We start from the raw sequence: 12,175 nt of genomic DNA on the forward strand, positions 1-12,175 counted from the left end.
CCCAGCTTATACACACTACTGAGTCAGCGGCGCTTGAGATGGTTTGGCCATGTGAGCCGCATGGAAGATGGTAGGATCCCCAAAGACACATTGTACAGCGAGCTCGCCACTGGTATCAGACCCACCGGCCGTCCATGTCTCCGCTTTAAAGACGTCTGCAAACGCGACATGAAGTCCTGTGACATTGATCACAAGTCGTGGGAGTCAGTTGCCAGCATTCGCCAGAGCTGGCGGGCAGCCAAAAAGGCGGGGCTAAAGTGTGGCGAGTCGAAGAGACTTAGCAGGTGGCAGGAAAAAAGACAGAGGCGCAAGGTGTTAGATTTAGATGTAGGTGAGCACTTTGGTGATAGTGATCACAATTCGGTTAGGTTTACCTTAGCGATGGGCAGGGACAGGTATATACCGCAGGGCAAGAATTATAGCTGGGGGAAAGGAAATTATGATGCGATTAGGCAAGATTTAGGATGCATAGGATGGGGAAGGAAACTGCAGGGGATGGGCACAATCGAAATGTGGAGCTTATTCAAGGAGCAGCTACTGCATGTCCTTGATAAGTATGTACCTGTCAGGCAGGGAGGAAGTTGTCGAGCGAGGGAGCCGTGGTTTACTAAAGAAGTTGAAGCGCTTGTCAAGAGGAAGAAGAGGGCTTATGTTAGGATGAGACGTGAAGGCTCAGTTAGGGCACTTGAGAGTTACAAGCTAGCCAGGAAGGATCTAAAGGGAGAGCTTAGAAGAGCGAGGAGAGGATACGAGAAGTCATTGGCGGATAGGATCAAGGAAAACCCTAAGGCTTTCTATAGGTATATCAGTAATAAAAGAATGACTAGAGTTAGATTAGGGCCAATCAAGGATAGTAGTGGGAAGTTGTGTGTGGAATCAGAGGAGATAGGGGAAGCGTTAAATGAATATTTTTCGTCAGTATTTACAGTAGAGAAAGAAAATGTTGTCGAGGAGAATACTGAGATACAGACTACTAGGCTAGATGGGATTGAGGTTCACAAGGAGGAGGTGTTAGCAATTTTGGAAAGTGTGATAATAGATAAGTCCCCTGGGCCAGATGGGATTTATCCTAGGATTCTCTGGGAAGCCAGGGAGGAGATTGCAGAGCCTTTGTCCTTGATCTTTATGTCGTCATTGTCGACAGGAATAGTGCCGGAAGACTGGAGGATAGCAAATGTTGTCCCCTTGTTCAAGAAGGGGAGTAGAGACAGCCCGGGTAATTATAGACCTGTGAGCCTTACTTCGGTTGTGGGTAAAATGTTGGAAAAGGTTATAAGAGGTAGGATTTATAATCATCTTGAAAAGAAAAAGTTCATTAGCGATAGTGAGCACGGATTTGTGAAGGGTAGGTCGTGCCTCACAAACCTTATTGAGTTTTTTGAGAAGATGACCAAACAGGTGGATGAGGGTAAAGCCGTGGATGTGGTGTATATGGATTTCAGTAAGGCGTTTGATAAGGTTCCCCACGGTAGGCTATTGCAGAAAATACGGAAGTATGGGATTGAAGGTGATTTAGTGCTTTGGATCAGACATTGGCTAGCTGAAAGCAGACAGAGGGTGCTGGTTGGTGGCAAATGTTCATCCTGGAGTTTAGTTACTAGTGGTGTACCGCAAGGATCTGTTTTGGGGCCACTGCTGTTTGTCATTTTTATAAATGACCTGGATGAGGGTGTAGAAGGGTGGGTTAGTAAATTTGCGGATGACACGAAGGTCGGTGGAGTCGTGGATAGTGTCGAAGGGTGTTGTAGGGTACAGAGGGACATAGATAGGCTGCAGAGCTGGGCTGAGAGATGGCAAATGGAGTTTAATGCGGAAAAGTGTGAGGTGATTCACTTTGGAAGGAGTAACAGGAATGCAGAGTACTGGGCTAATGGGAAGATTCCTGGTAGTGTAGATGAGCAGAGAGATCTTGGTGTCCAGGTACATAAATCCCTGAAAGTTGCCACCCAGGTTAATAGGGTTGTTAAGAAGGCATATGGTGTGTTAGCTTTTATTAGTAGGGGGATCGAGTTTCGGAGCCACGAGGTCATGCTGCAACTGTACAAAACTCTGGTGAGACCGCACCTGGAGTATTGCGTGCAGTTCTGGTCACCGCATTATAGGAAGGATGTGGAAGCTATGGAAAGGGTGCAGAGGAGATTTACTAGGATGTTGGCTGGTATGGAGGGAAGGTCTTACGAGGAAAGGCTGAGGGACTTGAGGTTGTTTTCGTTAGAGAGAAGGAGGAGGAGAGGTGACTTAATAGAGACATATAAGATAATCAGAGGGTTAGATAGGGTGGATAGTGAGAGTCTTTTTCCTTGGATGGTGATGGCAAACACGAGGGGACATAGCTTTAAGTTGAGGGGTGATAGATATAGGACAGATGTTAGAGGTAGTTTCTTTACTCAGAGAGTAGTAGGGGCATGGAACGCCCTGCCTGCAACAGTAGTAGACTCGCCAACTTTAAGGGCATTTAAGTGGTCATTGGATAGACATATGGATGAAAATGGAATAGTGTAGGTCAGATGGTTTCATAGGTCGGCGCAACATCGAGGGCCGAAGGGCCTGTACTGCGCTGTAATGTTCTATGTTCTATGTTCTAAGGAGAGAGCCAACTGTGTAACAGCCCCAACAAACAAATTTTTCTGCAGCACCTGTGGAAGAGCCTGTCACTCTAGAATTGGCCTTTATAGGCACTCCAGGCGCTGCTCCACACACCACTGACCACCTCCAGGCGCTTACCCATTGTCTCTTGAGATAAGGAGGCCAAAGAAGACATTAATCCCATATTCCTTACCACATCCCCACCATTCTCCTACCACCTATCTACACTAGGGACAATTTACAATGGCCAATTTACCTATCAACCTGCAAGTCTTTGGCTGTGGGAGGAAAGCGGAGCACCCGGTGAAACCCACACGGTCACAGGGAGAACTTGCAAACTCCGCACCGGCAGTACCCAGAACTGAAACCGGGTCGCTGGAGCTGTGAGGCTGCAGTGCTAACCACTGTGCTACCCTGTGATGGCTTGTAATTTTCATGGGGTGGGTGTTAGAACAGCCCTTCTGTTTTCTTCAGGCTGATGCTAAGGCCAAATGCCTTTGCTGCTTCAGAGATACAGTTCACAATGAGCTGTAGTGCTTCCTTTGTATGGTCCACAAGAGTGAGCAGATATTGGAAAATACACAGTTCAAAGAATTATTACTGTAAAGAGGAGAAGGCAAAACAGGGCATGGCTCTTTTCTATTTTGTTGTGTCCAACTAGATGACATGCTTTAATTATATAATGGTATAGCTGATATCACCATTCTTGTGATGCCTTTGTTTGACTATAACCTCATAAATGTGATATATACTAACATTTCTGATTTAGACTTATACTTTTGATATAGACAAATATGGGCAATCTTTTGACAAATTCTACATGAGCATGAGAAGAATCCAATGTCTAAAACTAGCTATCTTTGTACCGTGAGTGTTGGCTCACCACAGTGAACATAGGGCTGAATTTTCATTTCCCACCCGCTCACAGTGGAGGAGACCGGCAGCCTGTCAGAAACCTGTAAGATTCAGCAGCACATTTATCAGTGGCTTTTTAACACAGCCACTGTACTTGCATCTGACTTCCGGGTTTTCCAACCAATTAGAGCGAGCGTGTGTGATGATGACCCCTATCAGTCTATTTCAGATCAACTATTGAAAGTGACCCTGTCAGCATGATAGAGCATGGTAGAGGTCTTCAGACAATTGAGAGAAGCTACAGAAATGGAGAAGCTACAGAAATGGAGATGCAACGTAACAAGGCAGCACTATGCTTCAACAATGCATCACTGGACATGATGCTGCAAGTTATATGAGCCCACAGAGACATTCTGTTCCCTGCAATTGAGAGGAAGAAGCTTGCCTCTGAAAACAAGCAGGCTTAGTTGCAAGTGGCAGAAGAAGTCAGCAGCAGGGGTGTAGTGCCAGAAGAGGTTCAATTACCTAATCAGTTGAGTGGTATGGCACATTCAACTATATCCTGATGTGCATCTTACCCCACACCCTCTCACTCTGCCTCCCAAGCCTTCTCCTACACCTCACTCCTCATACCAACACACCTTGAGGGTGCACCCATCCCTCTCTGTCTAGGCACCTCCTCAAGTCCCAGCTGAGAAGCCACCACTGACACTCACCCTCGTTGTTATGCAATGTCACACCCGTCCCTCTAAGTGACCTTCCACAGATGTTGTCCTTCCATCTTCTCAACACATTCCATTTCTCACACTCATAGATCACTTCTTTCTCTCCTTGCAGGAGAAGATAGAACAGAAAACCAGGGAGTGACAGAGAACTGGAGGTGGCCCTCATTCATCTCCATTTTGGCAACTGCAGAGGAGGAGGCACTGGAGATAAGCTGAGTGTAGGCATGCCTGGCCATTGGAGGTGGAGAGATGGGGTTCTCCCAGCTACCTGGTGATGGAATTAAATATCACACAGCCACATGTTGACTTTATGTCAGCAAGCAATCAAAAATAATGTGCACAAAGATGCCTTAGCATTCTCTACCTTGCCTGTTCTATTTCATGTCTTCCATCTCCCTCAGGAGATGAGCAGGAAGAGGAGGAAGACTCATCAAAGAAGGACACTCACTTTGAGGAAGCACCATCACAAGACTCACATACACCATCCACCAGTTCCGATACACACAACTCGCTGGGACCACCAAGACAGGTAGTTGGGTTGTCACATGGAATCTTACACATCACAAGTTAGCAGGAGCAAGTGGTGGAGACACAGGTACTGCAGTGAAGAGTACCTGTTGAAGGGCACAGGACCCTCCAAGCACTGATCAGCTGGATGTAGATACTGAGGGGTCATTGACGAAGAGAACTATTCTGGAGCAGCAGTGGGAAAAGTGTATGATCTGTCAGGCTTTCCAGCCACACTGCGTAAGTGTGGCATAAAGTCTCAGGCCGTCGCGCTGATGTCTACGTCCATGGAAAGAGTGGTTACTGCATGGAGCATCAGACGTGGCAATCCACTGAGTGCATGCTAACCCTCACCAATGGCCTGCACACTCAAACAGTTAGCTTAAGCAGGAGTGAGAAAAATCTCACCTTGGACGCTCAGTGCCTCACTAAATTGCAACAAAGTGCTCTCCAGCTCTTGGCAAGCAGGAACGTGCAGGTGGACCATGAGAGGAAAGGTGTAGAAAGGGGACATGAAAGTGCCACAACCAAGTGGGGACTCTGCTCAAAGTGCTTCCACTTCCAAACCCTTGCCCCTCCCTCAGACAAATCCCCACATCCTGTTCCGATGGCCAACTCTGCCCTCGCACAGATGCAGGGGACAGTCTTTGATGGGGTCCTCATGGGCTCCAAAACCCAGAGGATGTTGGCCAAGAGCATCAGAGCAGTCAGAGCAGGGATCTGAGCAGCCTGTCCCTAGGTCTGCTGAAGCCACAGAGGTTGCACTATGTAGGAGGGAAAGAGAAAGCAATTGTTGTTGCACACACATGGGTGTTTAACATGGTGTTACTTTCCTGTTTCAAAACATTTATTTCGCTGTTCCCTTGTCCTGTCTTGTCCATTTTTGCCTGCTGTTTGCCAAGTAGCCTTCTGCCTTGTGAAGAATGGTAGCACAAGAGTTAAAGACAAGCAGTGGGTGTTTGTGAAAGGGATGGATTGTTGGTTGTGGCACTGCTTTGCTCTGGAGGTTGGGAGGCCCAGTGGGTTCAGAATTTGTGTGCCAGGTGGCTGCACCACCTCAGTCTAAGTGAAAGGCGCATGAATCATTCTGTTCTGGACATCCTGGGCAGCTCGATGTGTGTGGCTATTGGTGCTCTCACTACATCACGCTGCTCCTCCTCCTCCCACTCCGCCTCCTCCTCCAAAGAAGCAGAGCACTCAGCACTTAGATCCTCCTGAAGCTTCAGTCCTCACTCCTGTGCAATGTTATGTAAGGTGCAGCAAACCTCTATCATTCTGGAAACACTTTCTGGTGCATACTGAAGGGTGAACCCAGATCTGTCCAGGCACCTAAATCAAATCTTGACTGGCACAGGATGAAAGCATCATGGCAGCTCCCTAGGAATCTTGCACAGACATGGAAGATGATCTTTTGGTAGTTACAGATAAGCTAAACATTATTGGAATGGAATCCCTTTCGGTTGATGAAGACTCCAGGGTGATCTGGGGCACTTGAATGACACATTTGTGCAGGCGATGACGTTGTGGACCTTGTGGGAGAAAAACCAGAGTGACAAAGCAGAGTGCCCGCTCATTCTGACTGGCCTCAGAAGTAGCAAAGTGCACAAAAGTGTCAGCAGTGGCAAACATGCCTTCAGTCATCTGTGAAATAGACTTGTTGGCTGCAGATTGCAAGATTCTACAAACATCACCTACTAATCCCTGGAAGCAGCCTGAAGCAAAGCAGGTAAGGGCTGTGGTGACTTTGACGGACACTGGCCAATGCATATCCATCTGGTCAACTAGACAGGAGCTTTTCCTCCAGGAGGCTGCAAATAGCAGCAACAACCTTGAGAAGATGGTGGTGAGCTGCCTTCTTGAAGCACTGCAGTCCTTGGAGCGTAGGTACACCAACAGTGCTTTTATGAAGGGAGTTCCAGGATACTGACCCAGCAACAGTGATGGAACAGCGATATAGTTCCACATAAGGATGGTGCTTGCAGGTGGTGGTGTTCCCATGCATCTGCTGACCTTGTCCTTCTAGGTGGTAGAGGTCGTGGGTTTGGAAGGTGTTGTCGAAGCAGCCTTGCTGTGCTGCTGCAGTGCATCTTGTAGATGGTACACACAGCTGCTACTGTACATCAGTGGTGCAGGGAGTGAACATTGAAGGTAGTGCATGGGGTGCCAATCAAGCGGGCTGCTTTGTCCTGGATGGTGTCCAGCTTCTTGAGAGTTGTTGCGGCTGCACTCATCCAGGCAAATGGACAGTATTCCATCACACTCCTAACTTGTGCCTTGTAGATGGTGGACAGGCTTTAAGGAGACAGGAAGTGAGTTACTCGCTGCAGAATTCCCAGCCTCTGACCTACTCTTGTATTTATGTGACTGGTCCAGTTCAGTTTCTGGTCAATGGTAACCCCCAGGATGTTGATAGTGGGGGATTCAGCGATGGTAATGCCATTGAACATCAAGGAGAGATGGTTAGATTCTCTCTTGTTTGAGATGGTCATTGCCTGGCACTTGTGTGGCATGAATGTTACTTGCCACCTATCAGCCCAAGCCTGTATGTTGTCCAGGTCTTGCTGCATCTGGACATGGGCTGCTTCAGTATCTGAGGAGTCACAAATGGTGCTGAACATTGTGCAATCATCAGCAAACATCCCCACTTCTGACCTTATGATGGAGGGAAGATCACTGATGAAGCAGCTGAAGATGGTTGGGCGTAGGATGAAGTGATTTATGACTTTACCCCCTTATCGGGAATAAACCAAATCAGGAGCACATCCCCTCAAATCTCCTTAAATCAAGTTCAAACCAGACAAATTCTCAGACACTTATTTGGGTCCAAAGAATTGCACTAGCTTTCCCTCAAAGAAAGGAAGTCAACAGAGAATTTTACCATCTTTTGGATGGCCGATTTATAATATTCTATGGCTAAGTCATAAATATCCCAGATATTATAAGGGTCTGGGAAACTCTCTTCAATATGTATCTCTCCACTTAAAGAGACACAGAGAGGTGGTTCTTGTAGTGTATACAGAATACTGCATGAGACGATCTATTAACTTTTTATTTATTTATTAAAGAATTTAACATGCAATAAACTTCTTAAGACGATAAGTATATCACAATAGCAAATATTACTGAGAGATATAACACTTATTCTTATTACTAGCACAGAATCCAAAAGTTTAACCTTGCTAATGTTACAGCAAAATGATCTTAGAATATCCAGAATATCCATCAAAATTTTAAGTAAACTTGTACCTTAAATCCCCGAATAAGGCATGGCATGAGAAGTGTTGTTTGAGGATACAACACCCCTAAGTGTTTGCTTCAAAACCTTGTATTTTTATACTATTTCTAAGGTGTCATATGATTTTTGCATTAGATGTGACCTTCCTGTGTTCCTTTTAAAATCCATATCTTTAATTACCATTTTCACTTAATGTTTTACTGGAATTTGAAGTTGTGAGCTTTTATCTGGTTGAAATGTTTATAATTGTGTTTACTTAACCTCTGTTGTTCCTGTGAGTACATTCCATTTATTGTTAATTACCCTTTCCATGGTACCCACAGCAACCTCCGGAGCCGACCTGTCTGAACAAACCAATTAAGTTTGTTGCTGCCTCTTACTGAAAGGATATTTCAATGTGTGTATTTATCTTCCAAGCCCCCGATAACAGAGATTCTATTCTAACAGAGACCTTGAAATATTTAACTCTACCATCTTAAAGGGGAACTTCAGTGAGCTCTGGAAACTAACCATTTATTCAATCTTTAAAGGCATAATACACTATTTCCAAATTCTACTTCATCAAGCCTATATTCCATCACAAGGACACTGCCCTGAGGAACTCTTGCAGTGATGTCCTGGGACTGAAATGATTGACGTCCAACAATCACACCATCTTCCTTTGTGCTAGGTATGATTCCAACCAGCAGAGAATTTTCCTTCAATTGCCATTGACTCCAATTTTGCGAGGGCTCCTTGATGCCATACATGATCATGCTGTCTTGATTCAAGGGCAGTAACTCTCACCTCACCTCTGGAGTTCAGCTCTTTTGTTCATGTTTGGACCGAGGCTGTAATGAGGTCAGAGCTGAGTGGCCCTGGCGGAAACCAAACTGAGCATCAGTGAGCTGGTACAAAAACAAGAAATGCTGGAATCACTCAGCAGGTCTGGCAGCATCTGTGGAAAGAGAAGCTTCCTACCTCCCTCTGGACCATGACCCCACCACCGAACATCAAGCCACCGTCCAAAGGACTGTCACTGACCTCATCTCCTCTGGAACTCTGCTTCTCTTTCCACAGATGCTGCCAGACCTGCTGAGTGATTCCAGCATTTCTTGTTTTTGTTTCAGATTTCCAGCATCCGCAGTATTTTGCTTTTACATCAGTGAGCTGGTTATTGCTGAGCAAGTACCACTTGATAGCACTGTCGACAATCCTTTCCATCACTTTGTTGATGATTGAGAATAGACTGGTAGGGCGGTAATTAGCCGAGTTGGATTTGTCCTGCTTTTTGTGGATAGGACATACCTGGACAATTTTCCACATTGTGGGATAGATGCCAGTGTTGTAGCTGGACCGGAACAGCTTGGTTACGGGCGCGGCTAGCTCTGGAGCACATGTCTTCAGTACTATTGCCAAAATGTTGGCAAGGCCCATAGCCTTTGCAGTATCCAGTGCCTTCAGTCATTTCTTGATATCATGTGGAGTGAATCAGATTGGCTGAAGACTGTCATCTGTGATGCTGGAGACCTTAGGATGAGGCTGAGATGGATCATCCACTCGACACTTCTGGCTGAAGATGGATGCAAATGCTACAGCCTTTTCTTTTGCACTGATGTGCTAGGCTCCCCAATCTTTGAGGATGGGGATATTTGTTTAATTGTCCACCACCATTCACGATTGGATGCGACAGGACTGCAGAGCTTAGTGTAGACCCAGTAAAAACACATACAGTAAAAACACATATAGCAAAAACAGATAAGAACTTAATTAAAACAAAGGGGCCAGTAACACAACAGTGTGTTGAAGCGGGATGAGTAGAAAGGGGCACAGCACACAGATAACCGAGGAATTGTAGATATGATTATAGAAAAGGTATTGAGGAGGATCCCAGAAACTAGGAGTCGTCATGGACACCAGATATGATTAAACTCATAATAGACAATGGGAAACTGTGAAGTTTTGAACAGGTTCTCACTGAGCCAAATAAGGAATTATCATTATGTCATTATACCAGACCCCATGAGTAAGTAACAGGGGCGGGTCTTAGAAACAAAATTTAACCCCTGACTGAAACTAGGGAAGGTATGAGAACCCCAGGGAAGAACACTTGAGAAGATACCCTGAGCCAGGGGCTCAGAGAACAGAAGAGCAGCCGTAAGTCCGAGACTGATCACCTCGTGTCTTGACGGGTAGTATACTGTACAAGTAGTGAGAGCTTGTAGTTGATGATTTAGTGTGTGAATAAAATATTGATATACCTTTCACCAATCGGATTCTGCAGATTCTTTAAGAGTGGCGCAGTGGTCGGGTGGTGCAGTGGTTAGCACCGCAGCCTCACAGCTCCAGCAACCTGGGTTCGATTCTGGGTACTGCCTGCGTGGAGTTTGCAAGTTCTCCCTGTGACCACGTGGGTTTTCGCCGGGTGCTCCAATTTCCTCCCACAGCCTTACAAAGACTTGCAGGTAAATTGGCCAATATAAATTGCCCCTAGTATAGGTATGGGATTAATGTAGGATTAGTATAAATGGGTGGTTAATAGTCAGCACAGATTCAAGGGGCCTGTTTCAGTGCTGTATTTCTAAATGAATAAACTCAAAGTAGAGTGAATGTTAGGCGCTACATTATATCTGATCCATTGGTTGTGGAATTGCTTAGCTCTGTCTATCACATGTTGCTTACGCTGTTTGGCAAACAAGCAGTCCTGTGTGATAATCAGCAAGAGGTTTCCTTGCCAATGTTTGACCTGATGCCATGAGACTTCATGGGGTCCAGAATCAATATTGAGGACTCCCATACAACTGCCGCCACCGCTGGTGGATCTGTCTTGCCAGTGGGACATGATATACCCAGAGTTGGTGATGGTGGTGTCAGGGACATTATGTGTAAGATATGATTCTGTGAGTAGGACTATGTCAAACTATTGTTTGATTACTCTGTGGGATAGCTCTCCCAATTTTGGCACAAGCCCCCAGATGATAGTAAGGAGGACTTTGTAGGGTCGACAGAGCTGTTCACCTACATGAACACAAACTCACACACATGTGAACATAGGCTCACCCACATATAAACACAGACTCACCCACATGAACACAGACTCACCCACATGTGATCACAGCCTCACCCACATGAACACAGACTCACCCACATGTGAACACAGACTCACCCACATGAACACAGACTCACCCACATGAGCACAGACTCACCCACATGAACAGAGACTCACCCACATGTGAACACAAACTCACCCACATATGAACAGAGACACACCCACCTGTGAATTCAGACACACCCACGTGTGAACACAGACACACCCACCTGTGAACACAGACACCGCCACACGTAAACATAGACACATCCACATATGAAAACAGTCTTACCCACATGTGAACATGGAATCACCCACATATACACAGGCTCACCCACATGGACACTGGCCCACCACAGGTGAATACTTGAAGTGATTTATGACTTTAACCCCTTATAGGGATGAAAGCAAATCAGGAGTACATCCCTATAAATCGCCTTCAATCAAATTCAAACCAGACAAATTCTCATAGACACTTATTTGGGTCCAAAGAATTGTACTAGCTTTCCCTCAAAGAAAGAAAACCAACAGAGAATATTACCATCTTTCGGATGGCCTATTTTTAATAATTATGGCTAAGTCATAAATAGCCCAGATATTATAAGAGTCTGGGAATACTCTTCAATATGTATCTCTCCATTTAAAGAGACACAGAGAGGGGGTTCTTTGTAGTTATATACGGAATGCTACATGAGATGATTTATTAACTTTTATAGATTTATTAAAGAATTTAACATGCAATACACTTCTAAGTGGATACGTATATCATAATATCAAATATTACTAAGAGATGTAACACATAATCTTATTTTTAACATAGAATCCAAAAGTTTAACCTTGCTAATGTTACAGCAAAATATCTTAGAATATCTTAGAATATCCATCAAAATTTCAAGTAAACTTTTTACCTTAAATTCCCCTTAATTGAGAAGCATTGTTTGAGGATTCAACACTTCTAATCTTTGCTTCAAAAACCTCTCATGTTTATACTGTTTCTGAAGTGTCATCTGACTTTTAGCATATAGATGTTACCTTCCTGTGTGTGTTTATCTTCCTTTTAAGAATCATATCTTTAATTACCATCTCCACTTAATGTTTTACTGGAATTCCTTTGCTTTTGAAGTTGTGAGCATTTATCTGGTCAAAATGTTTATAATTGTGTTTACATAACCTCTTGTTCCTGTTAGTCCATTCCATTTA

The sequence above is a fragment of the Heterodontus francisci genome, chromosome 4 (assembly GCF_036365525.1).
Source record: "Heterodontus francisci isolate sHetFra1 chromosome 4, sHetFra1.hap1, whole genome shotgun sequence".
In the NCBI taxonomy this organism is placed as follows: Eukaryota; Metazoa; Chordata; class Chondrichthyes; order Heterodontiformes; family Heterodontidae; genus Heterodontus; species Heterodontus francisci.